A 21,115-nucleotide genomic window follows, 5' to 3' on the forward strand; every position below is an offset into this window, starting at 1 on the left:
TCGCCTCTCCTCTTTTCTCTTTCACTTTTCTTTTCGTTGGGAGTTGGGACACCCTGGGTTCCAGGCGTCCAGGGGAACCCCAGCTGATTCATTCTTGGCCGCAGAGGCCCGACGCCCGGGAAGGGAGCCGGACGACCGCGCCCGCCCCGCCTCGCTGCCCGCCGCCCGCAACTCTGTAGCCCGGACTCGATGGAGGTACAGAGCTTGGCTTCTCCGCTTTGGGAGGGGAGGTGCTGGTGGCTGAAAGGGCGAGGGAACTCTCCCCGAAAGCCTTCGCCTCGGACTCCTCCCAGCTCTGGCCGGACGCACGCGTCTCCCCACAACGGGCTACCGGCCGGGCCGCCCCGCCCTCTTCTGGGGAACGCTTGAACGCGACTTCGGTTTTCGGTGGCGCTCCGCGCGGAGGTATTTCCCCTTCTGACCCTTTATTGCCGTCGCGGGCTCTCCTCGCCATCCTCCGCTTGCAGCCGAGCACAGATTGCTCGTCCGCTAGCGGGTCCCCGCTCGGCTCCGCCGTCGGCTCCACCGACTCCGCACCGGCAGGCGGAGGGCGAGGGACGCGCGCCTGGCCAACCCAGCCCAGCTGCGGGGTTCGGAGAAAGCGAGGTCCGGCGGCACAGAGCGCTGAGTTCTGCACCTCATCGAGCTCAGAAAGTTCAAGAAAGGTACCGCAGCTCCCGCTTCTTCCCTGCCCCCTCCCAAACTCCCCGCCGGCTGGTGCCAACTTGAGTGTGAGCCCAGCACGTCTGACTCTATCTTAGTCAAATTACCCTCCTCTGCTTTGATCAGGACACTTAACCTTCCTTGGGAGAGGAATCTGCAGGAATGGTTACCGTTTGACAATCAGGCCTCCGTTTATATTATTTCCAGAAAATCAGTGCTAGAAACTTGGAAGAAATGTAGGAGACTTGTACTGCCGTGAAATCCTTATTCAAAGTGGCTTTAAGTGAAAATCCAGTTAATTTTGTCAGGTGTTATTGAGACTCTTGCAAGTGTATACAATGTATTTGAATTTAGCTTATAATATATTGAATTTAACTTGAATTTCTATGCATTTAAAACTTTGTTATTTTCGAAGTATATGTAAGGCAAGATTAATTCTTCAGTGTTGCTTATAACAGATTCTTAAACAGGGTGAGTCAGAAGTTTAGAAACTGGAAGTCAAATGGTTGTCACTAGCTATCTCCATTATGTTTTTAAAAGCTACAGTCTAATGTTATGACACTGGTAATGGTATCTCCTTGTAACTGATAGGCATTCTTATCTTGTCAGTGGGCTTCTAGAGGCTTCTTTGACTTGATTGAATAGAGGCTTCTTTGACTTGATTGAATAAACAGATCAGATCTAGGTGGTTACAGCATCCTGCTGTGCAGAGGTGGACTGTTCTATGGAAAGCATCAGGGTACAATATACATTAAACTCCTGTCATTTTTATTAAAAAGCAGTGTGGTGGGCATGATAGACAGAGGGAGGAGATACAAAGGGAAGAACACAAGGATATAGAAAGGAAAGGACTGAAAACAAAGCAATAGCCATTTTAGATTTAAAAAGTGATGAAAAAATTTAAAGTTTTACTTAATAAAGTTAAGAAGTTTACAAAGTTCTGAAGGTTTGTTCTGGTTGTGTTTTAATGGCACACCCTTGTATTTCTTCCTCTGTTTTCTCCTGTCAAAGTTTTGGTCAGACTCAGAACAGCCTTTCCAGCAGTATCATCTGCTCTATGACAGAGTGACAGAGGGGTTAGGTTGGCCGCTGGACTTCTGGTAGGCAGAGTGTTCCCATACTTTTGGGTTCACTGTTCTCTGCTAATTTGGAGTGGGAACTCCAGAACCTGATTTGAAGCTACAATTTCTGGAATTAGGATTTTCCTACAGGTTACCAGTGGGTTTAAGAAAAACAATTTGATGCTTTCCGTTTAAATCCATGAAATTAATATGTAAATGTCAACAGCCGTATCACAGGACATAATGTTTGTCAATGCAATACATTTTTATAAACTTCTTTGAAGGATGGGAGAAAGCAGTGGTCTAAAGTTTATTGAAATAAAGTTTGATAATTGAAGAATTTTAAATCCTAGAAGGTTCTCCATCTCAGGTTTGCTGGCTCTGGGTGGATTTCAGGAAGGCGGTGAATGAAGCTCTGAAATGTTGTGTAAAGGGGATTTTTTCTGAGGAAAATAGTCATAACTCTAAGGAGTTTTTTAAATGAGTCTCGAACCCTAACAGTTTTTAAAGCATTTTAAAACTTAGAAAACTGCCCTTTCTTCCTATCTTGCTTAGAGTTTACTGTTTAGCTGTATTCATTATGTAACTATTCTTTTGAAGGTTAGTTAATGACAATACAGAGAGTACTGTTTTAGGTCCACAGCTTGACTATGGGAAATAATATGAATCATAGCTAACACTTGTTGAATTCTTATTATGTACTGGATGTTGTTCCAAGTATGTGTTTATTTTTTAAAAAATATCATAATAAACTTATGTGATGTAGGGACTGTATTTTATAACTGAAGAAATTGGAGCATAGAGTAGTAATTAAATAACTTTCCCAAAGTCACAGAGTGAGAAACTGGTAGAGCTGGGGTTTGAACCCAGACAGATTTAAGAGCACCAGTATTTATGAAGGGTGATATTATTTCCATAGAAATAGTTCCCACAGTTTGACAGTGACAATCAACCACTATTTCATTTTAATGCGGAGTGCTGTAATGATGGAACATTCATTTAAAATTAATGCTTATATGGTACTTGTATAATTGACCTTATTAATTATATATTTAAAGATTATCTTTATGAGCAAATGATATTCACATGAGTGTCTATATGTGTTTGGTTCCTTGGAGAAAAATTTTTTTATGGTTCCTGAATGAAAACATTTGTCCAGTGTACATAGTTTTTGCTGGTAGAGCTTGGCAAATAGGCAAATGTGGATTGATCGATATGTCTGTATCTATCTATCTATCTATCTATCTTTCTATCTATCTTTCTATCTACCTATATATCCATCCATCCAAGTAAAAGGCTGGGATTCAGGGAGTGATCAGAAGACTCACATGTCACAGTGGAAGTGGTGTAGTCAACTATTCGGGAAGTCCCCTTTTCAGGAGATTTTATGGTCTGAGGGTTGGCAAGAAGCCAACTCCTGTTTTTAACTCAGTATTAGTGCTTTGATTTATTTACCCAGCGATTACAGATTACTTCATGAGACTGTTGAGGCCGAGCATCGCTTATGTGTTGTTGGCTGCTATCCTATTTTATGGATTGGATGGAAAAATTCCTTGGAAAGTTGAGAGAACATTTGTGGGTTTTGCTCATAGTGTTTACTCCTATTTAATGGTAATGTTACTAACTATAATCAATTTCATATATATTTATGATTATTTATTAACTTGCTACATGTCAGGGAATGTTACACTTTTTTTAAAAAAAAGTTATTCAGTGCCGGAATCAGAAATAGGAAATAAGAGGCTCTTTGATCTCTGTTCATTTCAACGATAGTATTTGTACACAATTTCTATCTGGAGGCAGAGTATGTATACACACATATCTTCCAGTGTTTTATCCCGCTGCAAATCTAGTGGTGCCTGGCAGGTCATTTTTAGAAGCAGAGGACTATATATAGACCACATGAGAAGGAGTAAAAAAAAGTCAATGCCTATAGTAGGTGATCATATTCTAAGTTGTTTCTTTTCCAGATGCTGAAGGAGAGTGACAGAAAGTATTTTGTCAAGTAAAGGAATTGAAACCGAAAATGATCCCAGAAGAGGAAAATATTAGGGCTGTAAGGTTGGGGGTGGGGAGACTCTAAGGTCATGACACACGAGCCCAGTGACATAGTCAGTGATCTCTGTATCACTGAAGTCTCCTTACTGGGCCTCCTGCTTACATGCCTTTGGATAAAAATCTGGGACAGGAACTATGTTGACCCTTGAACAACAGGAGTTTGAACCGTGAGGTCCACTTATACAAGGCTTTTTTTTTTTACCGTAAATGGTGTGGTGTTACAGGATCCGTGGTTGGTTGAATCTGTGATGCAGAACCACGGATACGGAAGGACTGCGGTACCCAGGGCCTGCTGAAAATTACAGCGGATTTTCCACTGAGCGCAGTGTTGGCGCCCCTGACCCTGCTGTTGTTCAAGGGTTAGCTGTACCCTTGGCAAACTGTTAGCCCTGACTGCCAGCATTTTCAAATAATATTTTTTAATTGAACGTCTTAGTTAGATATTTTACAATATATTTTCCCAACTTTTTTGCTCTCCTTACTCCTCAGCACCAAAAATAAGCATATACAGTGAGATTTCATTTTCTAAAATAAATAACTATATTGTTAAAATTATTCATTATATTATTTTAAATATTATTAGTACACAATTAACCAAACTATCCCATTCACTTTTCTTTATCTTTTTTTTTTTGGCTGCGTTGGGTCTTCGTTGCTGCGTGCGGGCTTTCTGTAGTTGCGGCGAGCAGGGGCTACTCTTCATTGTGGTGCAAGGGCTTCTCATTGCGGTGGCTTCTCTTGTTGCGGAGCACGGGCTCTAGGTGCGTGGGCTTCAGTAGGTGTGGCACACGGGCTCAGTAGTTGTGGCGCACGGGCTTAGTTGCTCCGTGGCATGTGGGATCTTCCTGGACCAGGGATCGAACCCGTGTCTCCTGCATTGGAAGGCGGATTCTTAACCATTGTGCCACCACGGAAGCACCCCACATTCACTTTTGATAAGTACTTATTAGCATAAAACTAAACTACATTGGAAATGATATCAGCGTAGAGGTGGGTAGTGTGGATATCACTGCTTTGACTAAAGAAGGTATCTCTAATATCAGTTTTTCCACTTGGCCCTGTATTTGGCACCTTGGACAGGCAAGGCGCATGGTAGGATTCTGGATGGGGGAGAGGTCCACCTTTCTTTCGTAAAATGGGAGAAGCATCATTATGAAAGAGGAAGCGGGGGGGGGGGAAGAGAACTTGCTAGAAATCTGCTTTGCCTCAGGCACATTTCAGGCATATCACTTACACAAAGGGGCACCCAAGGAAGTAGTGGGTCTGGAAATTCATTTCTTTAGAGCTCCCTGTGGTCATACAGACCTTGGAAAGTCATGGGGGTTCCCCAGGAGTGCCCGTCCCTCACTTCGAAGAGCTCTGATCTAGTTCAGCCTCATCCCCATCCCCTGCCCGTGGTTTCTGGACTGCCATGGTTCACTGTGCTTAAAAGAAAGTATGTGTGTTCACGCCTAGGGTGGCGGGGGGGCAGTAAAGAAGGGAGTGTGGCTGCGAGAGATGCTTCCCACTGAAAGGAGTGAGGAGTAAGTTCCAGTCGGTCTTGGACAGCCTTTGCCCCCTCATCTCCAGTCATACCTGCTCTGCGCTCTAGACACACTTGCTGTATTCCTTGTCACTCCTTGTCAGCCTTCGAATGTCCTACTCACAAAGCCCACCGTCTCTAACTTTTGCTGCCCAGGCAGAATTATTCTCTCCCTGATACGAATTTATTTGGTGCTGTCTACATTCCCTTATAATAGCTTTTCTCTCTGTAAATTCATCTTCTTATGTGCCTGTCTCTACACTTACGTTTTGAATAAAGACAGGACAGTGTGTCCCGTGTCCCCAGCCAGGGGCTGGACACATAGTTGACTTATGTTGACCTCAGTGATCACTGGACAATTTGACAGCTAAGCAGAGGCATGCAAAAGCAGGTAGGAAACCTAAGTAACACAGCAAAACACATCGCTGGAACGTTATAATAAAAACACTATCTTAGGAAAATAAGTCTGGGCTAGGATTTATTGAAGAAAAGAACAAATTGGAGCTGAGGAAACCAGCCAGAAATCTATTGCACTCATTCAGGGATGTAGTCTCATTCCTATTATCTGCTCAAGGACACAGTTCTAGTAATTTTTCTTTTTTTTTTTAATTCATCATCAATTTTCTTCTCTGTCTAACGAGTCTTTCCCATTACCATGCAGGCATGCTATAATTTCTCCCATTAGAAACAAAAAACAAAAAGTCTCTGTTGACCTCATGTTTCTCTCCAGTTACCACCTGGTTTTTCTCTCCCCATTTTATAGGACAACTTTCAAAGTCAACCCTATTCTGTCTCCAGGGTCTCTCTTCTCATCCTCTCTTGACCCAGCCAGGCTGTCATCCCCACTATTGTATGAAAAATGCACTTGTCAAAGGCACTAAGAACCCATGTTAAATCCAGTGATTAGTGCTGGGTTCTCTTCCTAGGTGCCCTGTCAGCAGAACTAGAAAGTTCTTCATTTGGCTTCCAGGCCATCCCCTCTCCTTATTGTCCTTTTTCCTCACCAGCACCTATTGCAGTCTCTTCTGCCAGTTCCTTGCTTTCTTAACCTCTAAATGTAGGCATCTGTGGGCTCAGTTCGTGACCTTTTCTCTGGCTGTGCTCAATCCCTTGGTGTTCTCAATCTCATGGCTTTTGACACCTTCCCAAGTGGTGATTCATAAATGCATGTCTGGAGTCATGACTTTTCTCTGAACTCCAGACTCATACATAGAAGCCTCTTCACCATCTCTGATTGGATATCTAGTTCTCACTGGATTCCTGACTTAACCCCCAAAACTGCTTCTCCCACTGTCTTCTTCATCTCACAAATCCATTCTTGTAGCTGCATAGATAATTCTTGTTTTCTCACACCCCACATTTAATCTGCTAAATCATTCAGCTGTGCCTCCAAGATAGATCCCACATCTGACCTGCTTACCATCTTCACTGCTGCCACATGGGCCCAGGCCACCGTTAATCATGTCTCATGGTATCGTGGCAAGAGGTGGTCTCTCTGTTGCTCTACTTGTCCCTCCCCCCACCCCAACCCCAAGAAGATTTCAGTTATCTGTTCTTACTTATCTGCATTAAACCAACAAACAAAACCACAAAACAAACAAACAAAAACCACTCCAGAATGCAATGGCTTAAAAAACAAAAATTTGTTATTTGTCATGATGCTGCAGTCTGGGCTACATGCAGCTGGTCAGTTCCTCTAAGCCTGCTGGGGATGAAACACCCAAGAAGTTTTCTTCATTTGTGCATCTGGAACCTCAGCTGGGCTGGCTGTGAAGTTAAAGGCTCCTCCTTTGATTCTTCCTTTTCCGTAAGAAATAGCTCTTGCTATAGCAGTTCAGCAGGGTGCTTCCTGCTCATGGTGAGTTAGGGATCTAGAGACTTTTTTGTGTGTCCTTCTTTTTTGTTTAGCTGGTGGGGCTTTTTTTTGGTGGGGGGGAGGGTACCATTTTCTTATAAACCTTGGGGGCTTCCTGTAAACTTTATTGAGGTTCACTCCATTGGAAAAGACATACCCAGAAAACTCTTGAGACGGACTCCGGTTTACTTTGGCTGTGAGTCAGAATGCTGTAGGAAAAGCCTTCAAGACCTTTAGAAACACCTTTGTCTCACTGATAGGGTCTATGAGGTGCCACTTTAAATCCATTCTAGATTTAATGAGGCATCTTCCAGCCACATACTTGATTTGATCTTTAACCTGAGAGTCCATTGTACTAATAGGCCCTGGATTTGATCTTTACCCTAAGACTACTTCTTTCTTTGAGAATCTTGTGTTGTCTCGAGAGACAAGAATGACAGTAAGTTTAGTTTTCCAACCTAGCAAGTCCTGGGTTGAATGATTTCTTCTAAATTCAGCTTGAATGTTCCTCTTTCTCTTCCTGCAATTAATCCTAGGCTGCAAAAGGAAGCCAATGATCACATTCAGAAATTTTCTTAGCCAGGTCCACAAGTTTATTAGATACGTTTTCTTTCTTCCATATTATTGCAGGCAACTGTGCAACATGAGTTGCCCTCTCTCCAGCCTCTAATAATAATTTCATCACTGCCTTTCTCGCCTCACTGTGAGTGTCCTTGCTATGTACTCCCCAGGTGTCTACCTATCACCTGATCTTATATCAATTTCAGTGTCAATTACTAATTGCTATGTAAATAACTAGCCCCCAAATTTAGGAGTGTAAAATCAAAGTGATTTTATTTGTTTAAAGTTCCAAGATTAGAAGTTTGGACAGGACCCAGTGGCAATGACTTGTCTCTATGCCAGAATGTCTGTGGTCTCAGCTGGTATGACTCCAAAGGACTGTCTGAGATTGTTTAAGAAATTGGGTCATATATGGGGCCTCAGTCCTGGCTGTTGGCTGGGTTCCTTCATGCTTCTCCACTTGGCTTTTCCCCATGGCTAGATTGGGATTACTCACATGGTGGTCTCAGGGTTGTTAGACTCCTTACATAGTATCCAGCTTCTATAAAAGGGAAGCAGGAACTGCAGATGCTCTGAAGGCCTGGGCCTGGAATTCCCAGACTGTCACATTTGTCTCATTTTATTGCGAAAAGCAAGGCAGGAGGCCATCTCAGATTCAAGAGGAGAGGACATAGACTCAGCCTCTTGCTGGGTAGTATGTTATGCTTGTTCATGGAAAGAAGGCATTGATGGGTGGCCACCATCTTGAAGATTATCTGTCACACGTTGGGATCCTGCTAAAGCATTGATCCAGTTACGCCACTCCTCTATTCACAACCCTCTATTGCCATCTCATTGTACTTCAATAAAAGCCGAATTCCATTACAGTGGTCAGTAAGGCCCTCGGTGATTCGTACCTCTGCTGCCTCATCTGCTCTTCCTCCCTTAGCTCAGGGCTTCCGTCACACCGACAGCCTTTCTATTCATCACCCATACTGCTCTGTTCTTGTCTCCGTGTCTTTGAACTTGCTGTTCCCCCTGCTTAGACTGTTTTCTCTCAGATGTGGCCCAGTCCCTTACTTCATGGGGGGCCTGGCTCAAATACCCTCTTTGCAGGGAGGCTTTCCCTGACTGGTGTACTTCGTGTTGCATTCCCACCAGCATTCTCTGCTTAAACTCTCCTCCAGACGCCCACAACTACTTGCCGTACTGCCAGGTTTACACTACCCTATCCAAAACTCTTAGGGTCGGATGTGTTTGGAATTGAGATTTTTTTCAGTTTTTGGACAGGTCATTTTTATAGACTGAGTTGTGTCTCTCCCTCTCCCCACCAAATCCGTATATTGAAGCTCAACCCCCAGTGTGACTGTATTTGGAGACGGGACTCTCAGGAGGTAACTCTGGTATACGAGGTCCTAAGAGTGGAGCCCTAATCCAGAAGGACTGCTGTCTTTATTAGAAGAGGTAGAGACTCCAGGAGTTGACACGTACAGAGGAAAGGCCATGTGCAGACGTAGTGAGAAGGTGGCTGTCTGCAGACTAGGAAGAAAGTCGTTACTGACCCTTCCAGCACTTTGCTCTTGTACTTCCAGCCTCCAGAATGTGAGAAGATAAATTTCTGATGTGTGAGTCATCCACTCTCTGGTATTCTGTTACAGCAGCCCTAGCAGAGCAGACTAAGAGAGTGACATAATGCCTTTGCTATATACTGTGTGACAACTACGGTATATAGTAAGCTTATCCAGGGACCTCCTCAAAAGTGAAATAAATACAGATTGTAAGTAGTCTTATGCCAGTTCATGTTTTGTTAACCAGTAAATTAAGCAAAACGTTCAGTTCTTAGAGCCCTTTTGAGTTAAGATTTTCAGATAAGGAGCAATGGACTTATATATGTTTTATTTAATGATTTGTTTGTTAATTCTCACCTGTCCCCATTTGCACATGAGCTACAGGAGAGCATGTAGTTTTATTTCATTCATTGCTACATCCCCATCATGTCAGTGCCTGGCAAATGATAGACTCTCAATAAATATTTGCTGAGTGGATGCTAAAGGGTAGAATATGTTAAAAGTAATGGGGAATAAAAGAAGGGCTATTTCAAAGAAGATCTAATTTGTTTATACATTTTATTTATTCGTTGAATTGATTTAAAATAATTTTGAGTGCCTAGTATGGGCCAGGCACTCTTCTAAGCCCTTGATGGGCCTTCATTCAGTGAGAGGTGCAGAGTACAGGGAGGATCCTGAGGACTGAGTGGGAGTGAGGAAAAGGAGACATTGCAGGAACTGATATGGGTCCTAGCTAAAACACGGGGGTGAGGCAGGGAAATGGATGCGCTTCACTGTGGAAAGCTCAAGATTGAGATAACAGTGGAACGTAAAGCCGAAAATGTCCTGCAAGTCATTAGAAGTACTGCACTGAAGATCGCGTGAGCTGTTAGTACAAGAGATTTTAGTTTATGGGTTAATAGTCAAGAATTATTGACTGAAGCCATTGACTGTCGGAATGTCTCCCCAGGAGGCAAAAGTATGTAAAGAAGGTTTGGGGTCATACGAAGACCAGAGTGTCTGTTACTGAGCTGCGCACTCTGGAAGAGGAAATGTTCAGGCAATGTCTTCAGGAAAGCGTTGGCCAGTTTCCAGGTCTTCTAAAGAGAACGTTAGGCTTTTCACACTTTCTAGCCTTTGCTTGCCTGTCCTGCGCACTCTGTCTGCTCCTCTCATGATGGATTTTATATTCGCCATATGCCTCTTCTTACACCCACATCTTTTCTTTTCTTTTTTTAATTGAGGTATAATTGACATATAACGTCATGTGAGTTTCAGGTGTACAACATAATGATCCAACACTTGTGTATAGGACAAAATGATCACCACCGTAAGTTTAGTTAACGTGTGTCACCATAGATAGTTATAATTTTTTTCTTATGCTGAGAACTTTTAAGATTTATTCTCTTAGCAACTTTCAGATATGCACTGTAGTACTGTTACCCAGAGTCATCATGCTGTCATCATGCATTACATCCCCACGACTTATTTGTATTATAACTACAAGTTTGTACCTTTTGACCCCCTGCATGCATTTTGCCCCCCACCTCTGGCAACCAAGCACCCATGTGTTCTCTCTACGAGTCCCTTGCTCCATGAAGTTCTCTCGGCAAAACCTCAACTTTACCTCCTCTCTAGCCACCTGGAAATATTGATCACGCCTCTCCTCTGTTCTGCCCCCACTGATGGATACTTCTCTAAGTACCTGCAGTATTTTCTATATTGACTCGTACTCACATTGCCCCTCTCCTCAAGTAAATGATACAGGTGGTACAAAGGATGACAAGAATTGTGATGGAGTTGGAGGGGCTGAAGTTTGGGAAACGCTGTGTCCTTGTGTGCCAAGCACTTGCTTGCTACACAGTAGAGCTTTAATAATGTTATTTTTGTTGTCAGTAATCTATCACATATTGCTGAGGGGATCAAGTAATATCAGGTTCTGAGAAAAGGAGTTTGACTGGAAATAAGTCACTAGTGATCACATAACGGTTGGAATGTCCCAGCATATGCTTTATTGTCAGTATCAGGAAGGGAAATAGAACTTCCTGAGAGTCTGATTTGGGCCAGGCTACAGATAGAATCCTTACACTCATTTTTAGATGATACAGATGAGCTTCTTAGATTAATATGAGGTTTTTAGAACTGAGAAAAGAAATAGCTTGTTTAATAGGTTTTTTTTGCCAGTTTTATTATTTGAAAGAATAATTGTATAAATTACAAAGTAAATGCTTCAATTAAAGAAAGGAAGTAGAAGCAAGTCACACCCTATTTTCTAAATTCCTTCAAATAGAAATCCTTTCGTCTTCCTACTTCAACAGTATTTGCTAAGTATTTTGAAAAAAAAAAATTCGAAAGTACAAAAAAGATGAGAGGAATTTTGTAAAAATTGTAGTATTGTTAATATTTAATTTATTTGGTGTCTTTTTTCCTGAGAATCCAAGAGAACAAATATGCAGTCATAACAACATTGTCACTTTAAAATTTGCAGTAATTCCAAATGTCAAATTAAAAAAAAAAATCTATATTTCATATCTTTCGACTCTATGCCTAGAAAGCAAGATCCTTCTCATTGCTTCGTGCAGGACTTCTCAAACTTCAGACATGTGGTTTTCTGATGGCTTATTAGATTTGATATTGAGGTATTTCTCTTCTGCACTTTGACCTCTAAGGCACATTCCTCAGCTTCTGCAGTTCACAAAGCATTGGCTTCTGGCGATGGTTTTGAATCAGGGAGGCTAACGACAGACCGGAAGCTCTCCCAGTCATTGGCAGATGTTTATGATTTACTGAGCACGTTCCCTGTACATGGCTCTCTGCCAAGCGCTGTGAGGGGTAAAAACATGCACCAAACATGATTCCTTTTAGAGACTTATTATCTAGTGGAGCAATGAATATCTGTGCACGAAGAACTGAGGTACCCAGTATACAACTGTCCATGCTCTAAAGAGACCATGCTTTCTTTCATCGCTAAACGTACGGACGTGCACGTCCCTCATTGGGACTATTTCATCCAATGTCTTTTCCTCACTCTTCCTCCTGACCCACTTACCTGATCCAGAGGTGTTACTTTGACATTGTTTTCTCTGGGAATATTTCCCCTAAGCCTCCAAGATTGGATTAGGTATCTCCCATTCTTAATTTCATTTAGTAAATATTTCAATACAGTTGGCCCACCGTATCCACGGGCTCTGCATCCTCGGGATCAACGGACTGCAGATTGAAAATATTCGGAGGGAAAAAAATTCTAGAAGGTTCCATAAAGTAAAACTTGAATTTGCTACTCACTGGCAACTATTTACATAACGTTTACATTGTGTTAGGTATTGTAAGTAAACTATAGATGGTTCAAAGTATATCGGAGGATGAGTGTAGGTCATATGCAAATACTATATTATTTCATATAAGGGACTTGAGCATCTGCAGATGCTGGTATCCGTTAGGGTCCTTGAAGCTGGTGGATACAGAAAAAGGACTGTGGTTAGCATTTACTGTCAGCCACATGCCAAGCACTTTCACCTGTGTAACCCTCCCAAGCTCTGTGAGATGTTTTCCTCACCACTTTTTAGGTGACGAAACTGAAGCAGCAGGAGTTTACGTGCCTTGGCCAGGCTCCACCGTGAGGTGGAATTAGAGTTTGAACCCAGGTCTGTCTGCAGAGCCTGCACTCTTCACCTAGCGGGTGCTGCGTCACTGGAAAAACTAATAAGAGGCATAAAGATTAAAAGGGAGGAGATAAAAATTACCATTGTTTATAAATGAAAGCTGTGAATATTAACAAACTACGAAGACTAGTAAGCGAGTTCAGCAAGATGGCCAGGCAGGCAGAAGAGTAACAAAAAATGAAGAGCATTTTTCAACACTAAATAAAATGTTAGCTAACATAACACAGTAGTAAAGTACTCAGAGCAGCAGGAAGACACCACAATCAAACGGAGTTCACTTAAAGCTTGTTTGGATGGCCCAATATTAGAAAATCTATCAATATGATCTTACGGCATGCAGAAAAAGTTATTATCAAGCTCTTAAATAAGAGCTTGATAAGATTAGATGGGATCATCCAAATAAATGCATGAATAAATGAATGAATGAATGATTCCTACTAAAAAATCTCTGGTAAACATCATACTTAACATAGAACTTTTTCTTTTTCTTTTTAATTTTTATTGGAGTATAGTTTATTTACAGTGTTTTGTTAGTTCCTGCTGTACAGCAAAGTGAATCGGATATACATATACATATATCCAATTTTTTTAGATTCTATTCCCATATAGGTCATTACAGAGTATTGAGAAGACTTCCCAGTGCTCTACAGTAGGTCATTATTAGTTATCTATTATATATATAGTAGTGTGTATATGTCGAACACATGTGCTTTTAATTCCAAACTTTCTCATCTCCTCTGGAACCATGCTCCATTAAGTATCACTTCATTTGCCGCTATCTAGAGTTCGTACATTTTCAATCACTCATTTAATTTCACAATCACTTCCAAACATGATTCACTTCTGACTGAGAAACGCAATCTATTTCTTTTTTTTTTTTTTTTAGCATCTTTATTGAGGTATAATTACTTTACAATGTTGTGTTAGTTTCTGCTGTATAACAAAGTGAATCAGCTACAAGTATACATATATCCCCATATATCCTCCCTCTTGTGTCTCCCTCCCACCTTCCCTATCCCACTCCTCTAGGTGGTCACAAAGCACCGAGCTGATCTCCCTGTGTTATGTGGCTGCTTCCCACTATCTATTTTACATTTGGTAGTGTATATATGTCAATGCCACTCTCTCACTTCGTCCCAGCTTACCCCTCCCCCTCCCCATGTCCTCAATTCCATTCTCTATGTCTGCGTATGTCTCTTTATTCCTGTCCTGCCCCTAGGTTCTTCAGAACCTTTTTTTTTTTTTAAGATTTCATATATATGTGTTAGCATATGGTATTTGTTTTTCTCTTTGTGACTTACTTCACTCTGTATGACAGACTCTAGGTCCATACACCTCACTACAAATAACTCAATTTCATTTCTTTTTATGGCTGAGTAATATCCCATTTTATATATGTGCCACAGCTTCTTTATCCATTCATCTGTTGATGGACACTTAGGTTCCTTCCATGTCCTGGCTATTGTAAATAGTGCTGCAATGAACATTGTGGTACATGACTCTTTTTGAATTATGGTTTTCTCAGGGTATATGCCCAGTAGTGGGATTACTGGGTCATATGGTAGTTCTTTTTTTAGTTTTTTAAGGAAACTCCACTGTTCTCCATAGTGGCTGTATCAAGTTACATTGCCACCAACAGTGCAGGAGGGCTCCCTTTTCTCCACACCATCTCCAGCATTTATTGTTTGTAGATTTTCTGACGATGGCCATCCTGACTGGGGTGAAGTGATACCTCATTGTAGTTCTGATTTGCATTTCTCTAATAATTAGTGATGTTAAGCATCCTTTCATGTGTTTGTTGGCAATCTGTATATCTTCTTTGGAGAAATGTCTGTTTAGGTCTTCTGCCCAGTTTTGGATTGGGTTGTTTGGTTTTTTTTTGATATTGAGCTGCATGAGCTGCTTGTATATTTTGGAGATTAATCTGTCAGTTGCTTCATTTGCAAATATTTTCTCCCATTCTGAGAGTTGTCTTTTCATCTTGTTTATGGTTTCCTTTGCTGTGCAAAAGCTTTTAAGTTTCATTAGGTCCCAATTGTTTATTTTTGTTTTTATTTCCATTTCTCTAGGAGGTGGGTCAAAAACGATCTTGCTGTGATTTATGTCATAGTGTGTTCTGCCTATGTTTTCCTCTAAGAGTTTGATAGTGTCTGGCCTCACATTTAGGTCCTTAATCCATTTTGAGTTTATTTTTGTGTATGGTGTTAGGGAGTGTTCTAATTTCATTCTTTTACATGTACCTGTCCAGTTTTCCCAGCACCACTTATTGAAGAGGCTGTCTTTTCTCCATTGTATATTCTTGCCTCCTTTATCAAAGATAAGTTGACCATATGTGCTTGGGTTTATCTCTGGGCTTTCTATCCTGTTCCATTGATCTATATTTCTGTTTTTGTGCCAGTACCGTACTGTCTTCATTACTGTAGCTTTGTAGTATAGTCTGAAGTCAGGGAGCCTGATTCCTCCAGCTTCTTTTTCTTTCTCAAGATTGCTTTGGCTATTTGGGGTCCTTTGTGTTTCCATACAAATTATGCAATTTTTTGTTCTAGTTCTGTGAAAGATGCCAGTGGTAGTTTGATAGGGATTGCATTGAATCTGTAGATTGCTTTGGGTGGTAGAGTCATTTTCACAATGTTGATTCTTCCAATCCAAGAACATGGTATATCTGTCCATCTATTTGTATCATCTTTAATTTCTTTCATCAGGGTCTTATAGCTTTCTGCATACAGGTCTTTTGTCTCCTTAGGTAGGTTTATTCCTAGGTATTTTACTCTTCTAGTTGCAATGGTAAATGGGAGTGTTTCCTTAATTTCTCTTTCAGATTTTTTATCATTAGTGTATAGGAATGCAAGAGATTTCTGTGCATTAATTTTGTATCCTGCTACTTTACCAGATTCATTGATTAGCTCTCGTAGTTTTCTGGTAGCATCTTTAGGATTCTCTACGTAGAGTATCATGTCATCTGCAAACAGTGACAGCTTTACTACTTCTTTTCTGATTTAGATTCCTTTTATTTCTTTTTCTTCTTGATTGCTGTGGCTAAAACTTCCAAAACTATGTTGAATAATAGTGGTGAGAATGGTCAACCTTGTCTTGTTCCTGATCTTAGTGGAAGTGGTTTTTTAACCATTGAGAACAATGTTGGCTGTGGGGTTGCTGTATATGGCCTTTATTATGTTGAGGTGGGTTCCCTCTGTGCCCACTTTCTGGAGAGTTTTTATCATAAACGGGTGTTGAATTTTGTCTGAAGCTTTTCCTGCATCTATTGAGATTATCATATGGCTTTTATCCTTCAGTTTGTTAATATGGTGTATCACTTTGATTGATTTGCATATATTCAAAAATCCTTGCATTCCTGGGATAAACCCCACTTGATCATGGTGTATGATCCTTTTAATGTGCTGTTGGATTCTGTTTGGTAGTATTTTGTTGAGGATTTTTGCATCTATGTTCATCAGTGATATTGGCCTTTAATTTTCTTTTTTTGTGACATCTTTGTCTGTTTTTGGTATCAGGGTGATGGTGACCTTGTAGAATGAGTTTGGGAGTGTTCCTCCCTCTGCTATATTTTGGAAGAGTTTGAGAAGAATAGGTGTTTTCTCTTCTCTAAATGTTTGATAGAATTCACCTGTGAAGCCATCTGGTCCTGGGCTTTTGTTTGTTGGAAGATTTTTAGTCACAGTTTCAATTTCAGTGCTTGTGATTGGTCTGTTCATATTTTCTTTTTCTTCCTGGTTCAGTCTCAAAGGTTGTGCTTTTCTAAGAATTTGTCCATTTCTTCCAGGTGGTCCATTTTATTGGCATATAGTTGCTTGTCATAATCTCTCATGATCCTTTGTATATCTGCAGTGTCAGTTGTTACTTCTCCTTTTTCATTTCTAATTCTGTCAATTTCAGTCTTTTCCCTTTTTTCCTCAATGATGATTCTGGCTAACGGTTTATCAGTTTTGTTTATTTTCTCAAAGAACCAGCTTTTAGTTTTATTGATCTTTGCTATTGTTTCCTTCATTTCTTTTTAATTTATTTCTGACCTGAACTTTATGATTTCTTTCCTTCTGCTAACTTTTGGGTTTTTTTGTTCTTCTTTCTCTAATTGCTTTAGGTGTAAGGTTAGGTTGTTTATTTGAGATGTTTCTTGTTTCTTGTGGTAGGATTGTATTGCTATAAACTTCCCTCTTAGAACTGCTTCTGCTTCATCCCATAGGTTTTGGGTCATCTTGTTTTGACTGTCATTTGTTTCTAGGTATTTTTTGATTTCCTCATTGATTTCTTCAGTGATCTCTTGGTTATTTAGTAGTGTATTGTTTAGCCTCCATATGTTTGCATTTTTTTTTTTTTTTTGCAGTACACGGGCCTCTCACTGTTGTGGCCTCTCCCATTGCAGAGCACAGGCTCTGGACACACAGGCTCAGCGGCCATGGCTCATGGGCCTAGCCGTTCCATGTCATGTGGGATCTTCCCAGACCGGGGCACGAACCCGTGTCCCCTGCATTGGCAGGCAGATTCTCAACCACTGCGCCACCAGGGAAGCCCCCGATTTCAATTTTCTTAAATTTACCAAGGCTTGATTTGTGATCCAAGATATGATCTCTCCTGGAGAATGTTCCATGAGCACTTGAGAAGAAAGTGTATCCTGTTGTTTTTGGATGGATTGTCCTGTAAAAATCAATTAAGTCCATCTTGTTTAATGTGTCATTTAAAGCTCGTGTTTCCTTATTGATTTTCATTTTTGATGATCTGTCCATTGGTGAAAGTGGGGTGTTAAAGTCCCCTACTATTATTGTGTTACTGTCGATTTCCCCTTTTACAGCTGTTAGCATTTGCCTTATGTTTTGAGGTTCTCCTATATGGGGTACATAAATATTTACAATTGTTATATCTTCTTCTTGGATTGATTCCTTGATCACTATGTAGTGTCCTTCTTTGTCTCTTGTAATAGTCTTTATTTTAAAGTCTATTTTGTCTGATATGAGAATTGCTACTCCAGCTTTCTTTTGATTTCCATTTGCATGGAATATCTTTCTCTATCCCCTCACTTTCAGTCTGTATGTGTCCCTAGGTCTGAAGTGGGTCTTTGTATACAGCATATATATGGGTCTTGTTTTTACATCCATTCAGCCAGTCTGTGTCTTTTGGTTGGAGCATTTAATCCATTTACATTGTTGGTAATTATCTATATGTATGTTCTTATGACCATTTTCTTAATTGTTTTGGGTTTGTTTTTGTAGGTCCTTTCCTTCTCTTGTTTTTCCCACCTAGGGAAGTTCCTTTAGCATTTGTTGCAAAGCTGGTTTGGTGGTGCTGAATTCTCTTAACATTTTCTTGTCTGTAAAGGTTTTAATTTCTCTGTCAAATATGAATGAGATCCTTGCTCGGTAGAGTAATCTTGGTTGTAGGTTTTTCTCTTTCATCACTTTAAATATGTCCTGCCACTCCCTTCTGGATTGGAGAGTTTCTGCTGAAAGATCAGCTGTTAACCTTATAGGGATTCTGTTGTATGTTATTTGTTGCTTTTCCCTTGCTGCTTTTAATATTTTTTCTTTGTATTTAATTTTTGACAGTTTGATTAATATGTGTGTTGGCATGTTTCTCCTTGGATTTATCCTGCATGGGACTCTCTGCATTTCCTGGACTTGATTGACTATTTTGTTTCACACATTAGGGAAGTTTTCACGTATAATCTCTTCAAATATTTTCTCAGTCCATTTCTTTCTCTCTTCCTCTTCTGTTACCCCTATAATTTGAATGTTGATGCATTCAATGCTGTCACAGAGGTCTCTGAGACTCTCCTCAATTCTTTTCATTCTTTATTCTGCTCTGCAGCAGTTATTTCTAGTATTTTATCTTCCAGGTCACTTATCCGTTCTTCTGCCTCAGTTATTCTGCTATGGGTCCCTTCTAGAGGATTTTTAATTTCATTTATTGTGTTCATCATTGTTTGTTTGCTGTTTAGTTCTTCTAGGTCATGGTTAAATGTTTCTTTTATTTTCTCCATTCTATTTCCAAGGTTTTGGATCATCTTTACTGTCATTACTCTGAATTCTTTTTCAGGTAGACTACCTATTTCCTCTTCATTTGTTTGGTCTGGTGGGTTTTTACCTTGCTCCTTCATCTGTTGTGTATTTCTCTGTCTTCTCACTTCGTTTAACTTACTGTGTTTGGGATCTCCTTTTCGCAGGCTGCTGGTTTTTAGTTCCCATTGTTTTTGGTGTCTGCACGTAGTGAGTAAGGTTGATTTAGTGGGTTGTGTAGGCTTCCTGGTGGAGGGGACTGATGCCTGTGTTCTGGTGGATGTGGCTCGTTCTTGTCTTTCTGGTGTACAGGACCACGTCTGGTGGTGTGTTTTGGGGTGTCTATGAAGTTATTATGATTTTAGACAGTCTCTCTGCTAATGGATGGGGTTGTGTTCCTGTCTTGCTAGTTGTTTGGCATAGGGTGTCCAGCACTGAAGCTTGATGGTCGTTGATTGGAGCTGGGTCTTTGCATTGACAATCTCTGGGAGATCTCTCACTGATTGATATTACGTGGGGCCGGGTGTTCTCTCTTGTTCCAATGTCCTGAACTCAGCTCTCCCACCTCAGAGGCTCAGGCCTGACCCCCAGCCGGAGCACCAATACCCTGTCAGCCACACGGCTCTGAAGAAAAGGGATAAATTAATTAATAAATTAATAAGTTAAATAAAGTTATTAAAATAAAAAAATTATTAAAATTTTTTTAAGTAATTAAAAAAAGGGCACAACCAAACCAATAAACAAATCCACCAATGATAACAAGTGCTAAAAACTATACTAAGATAAACATAAAATTCAGAAACTTGTCAGTCTCATACAGCAAACCCCAAGTCTAGGGTTGTTCCCAAAGTCCACTGCCTCAGTTTTGGGATGATTCGTTGTCTATTCAGGTATTCCACAGATGCAGGGTACATCAGGTTGATTGTGGGGATTTAATCCACTGCTCTTGAGGCTGCTGGGAGAGATTTCCCTTTCTCTTCTTTGTTCGCACAGCTCCCGGGGTTCAGCTTTGTATTTGGCCCCGCCTCTGCATGTAGGTCGCCCTCTGTTGTCTGTTCTTCGCCCAGACAGGAGGAGGTTAAAGGAGCGGCTGATTAGGGGGCTCTGGCTTATTCTGGCCAGGGAGAGGGAGGGGTACAGAATGTGGGGTGAGCCTGCAGTGGCAGAGGCCGGCGTGACATTGCACCAACCTGAGGCACGTTGTGTGTTCTCCTGGGGCAGCTGTCCCTGGATCACGGGACCCTGGCAGTGGCGGGCTGCACAGGCTCCCGGGAGCAGAGGTGTGGAGAGTGACCTGTGCTCGCACACAGGCTTCTTTGTGGCTGCAGTAGCAGCCTTAGCATTTCAAGCCCGTCTCTGGTGTCCGCGCTGATAGCCACGGCCTGTGCCCTTCTCTGGAGCTCGTTTAGTCTGTGCTCTGAATTCCCTCTCCTCGTGCACCCCAAAACAATGGTCTCTTAACTCTTAGGCAGGTGCAGAATTCTTCCCAGTCTCCCTCCCGGCTAGCTGTGTTGCACTACCCGCCTTCAGGCTGTGTTCACGCAGCCAACCCCAGTCCTCTCCGTGGGATTTGAACTACGAAGCCGAAACCGGAGCCTCAACTCCCAGCCCCGCCCGCCCCGGCAGGTGAGCAGACAAGCCTCTCAGGCTGGTGAGTGCTGGTTGACATCGATCCTCTGTGCGGGAATCTCTCTACGTTGCCCTCTGCACCCCTGTTGCTGTGCTCTCCTCCGTGGCTCCGAAGCTTCCCCCCTCCGCCACCCGCAGTCTCCGCCTGCGAAGGGGCTTCCTAGTGTGTGGAAACCTTTCCTCCCTCACAGCTCCCTCCCACTGGTGCAGGTCCCACCCCTGTTCTTTTGTCTCTGCTTTTTCTTTTTTCTTTTGCCCTACCCAGGTACGTGGGGGGTTTCTTGCCTTTTGGGAGGTCTGAGGTCTTCTGCCAGCGTTCAGTAGGTGTTCTGTAGGAGTTGTTCCACATGCAGATGTACTTCTGATGTATTTGTGGAGAGGAAGGTGATCTCCATGTCTTACTCCTCCACCATCTTGAAGACCTTCCCCTTAACATAGAACTTTAAACAGCATTTTCTTTCGTCTTGAGAAGCGATGAGGATATTGGTTTCTATGCAACTATTTAAGAGAGTACTGAAGACAGAGATAAGAGTTAACAGCTCATTTTCACTGAGTACTTACTGCGTGCTA

The 21,115-nt window shown here is 41.6% G+C and overlaps 1 protein-coding gene across 2 annotated transcripts in view; it reads left to right on the plus strand.

Moving 5' to 3' along the window:
- Positions 1-550: 550 nt before the first annotated feature.
- The window catches only part of IL15 (interleukin 15), an 86,764-nt gene continuing 66,199 nt past the window's right edge, over positions 551-21,115 (plus strand). The window contains exon 1 of one of the 2 annotated variants that reach the window (XM_082652690.1): positions 551-665. The gene's annotated coding sequence lies outside the window, so the exon portion shown is untranslated. The remainder of the gene's footprint in view (positions 666-21,115) is intronic. The other variant, XM_082652691.1, reaches the window with a different exon arrangement.

This window comes from Grampus griseus, assembly GCF_964374135.1.
Source record: "Grampus griseus genome assembly, chromosome: 4".
Lineage (NCBI taxonomy): Eukaryota > Metazoa > Chordata > Mammalia > Artiodactyla > Delphinidae > Grampus > Grampus griseus.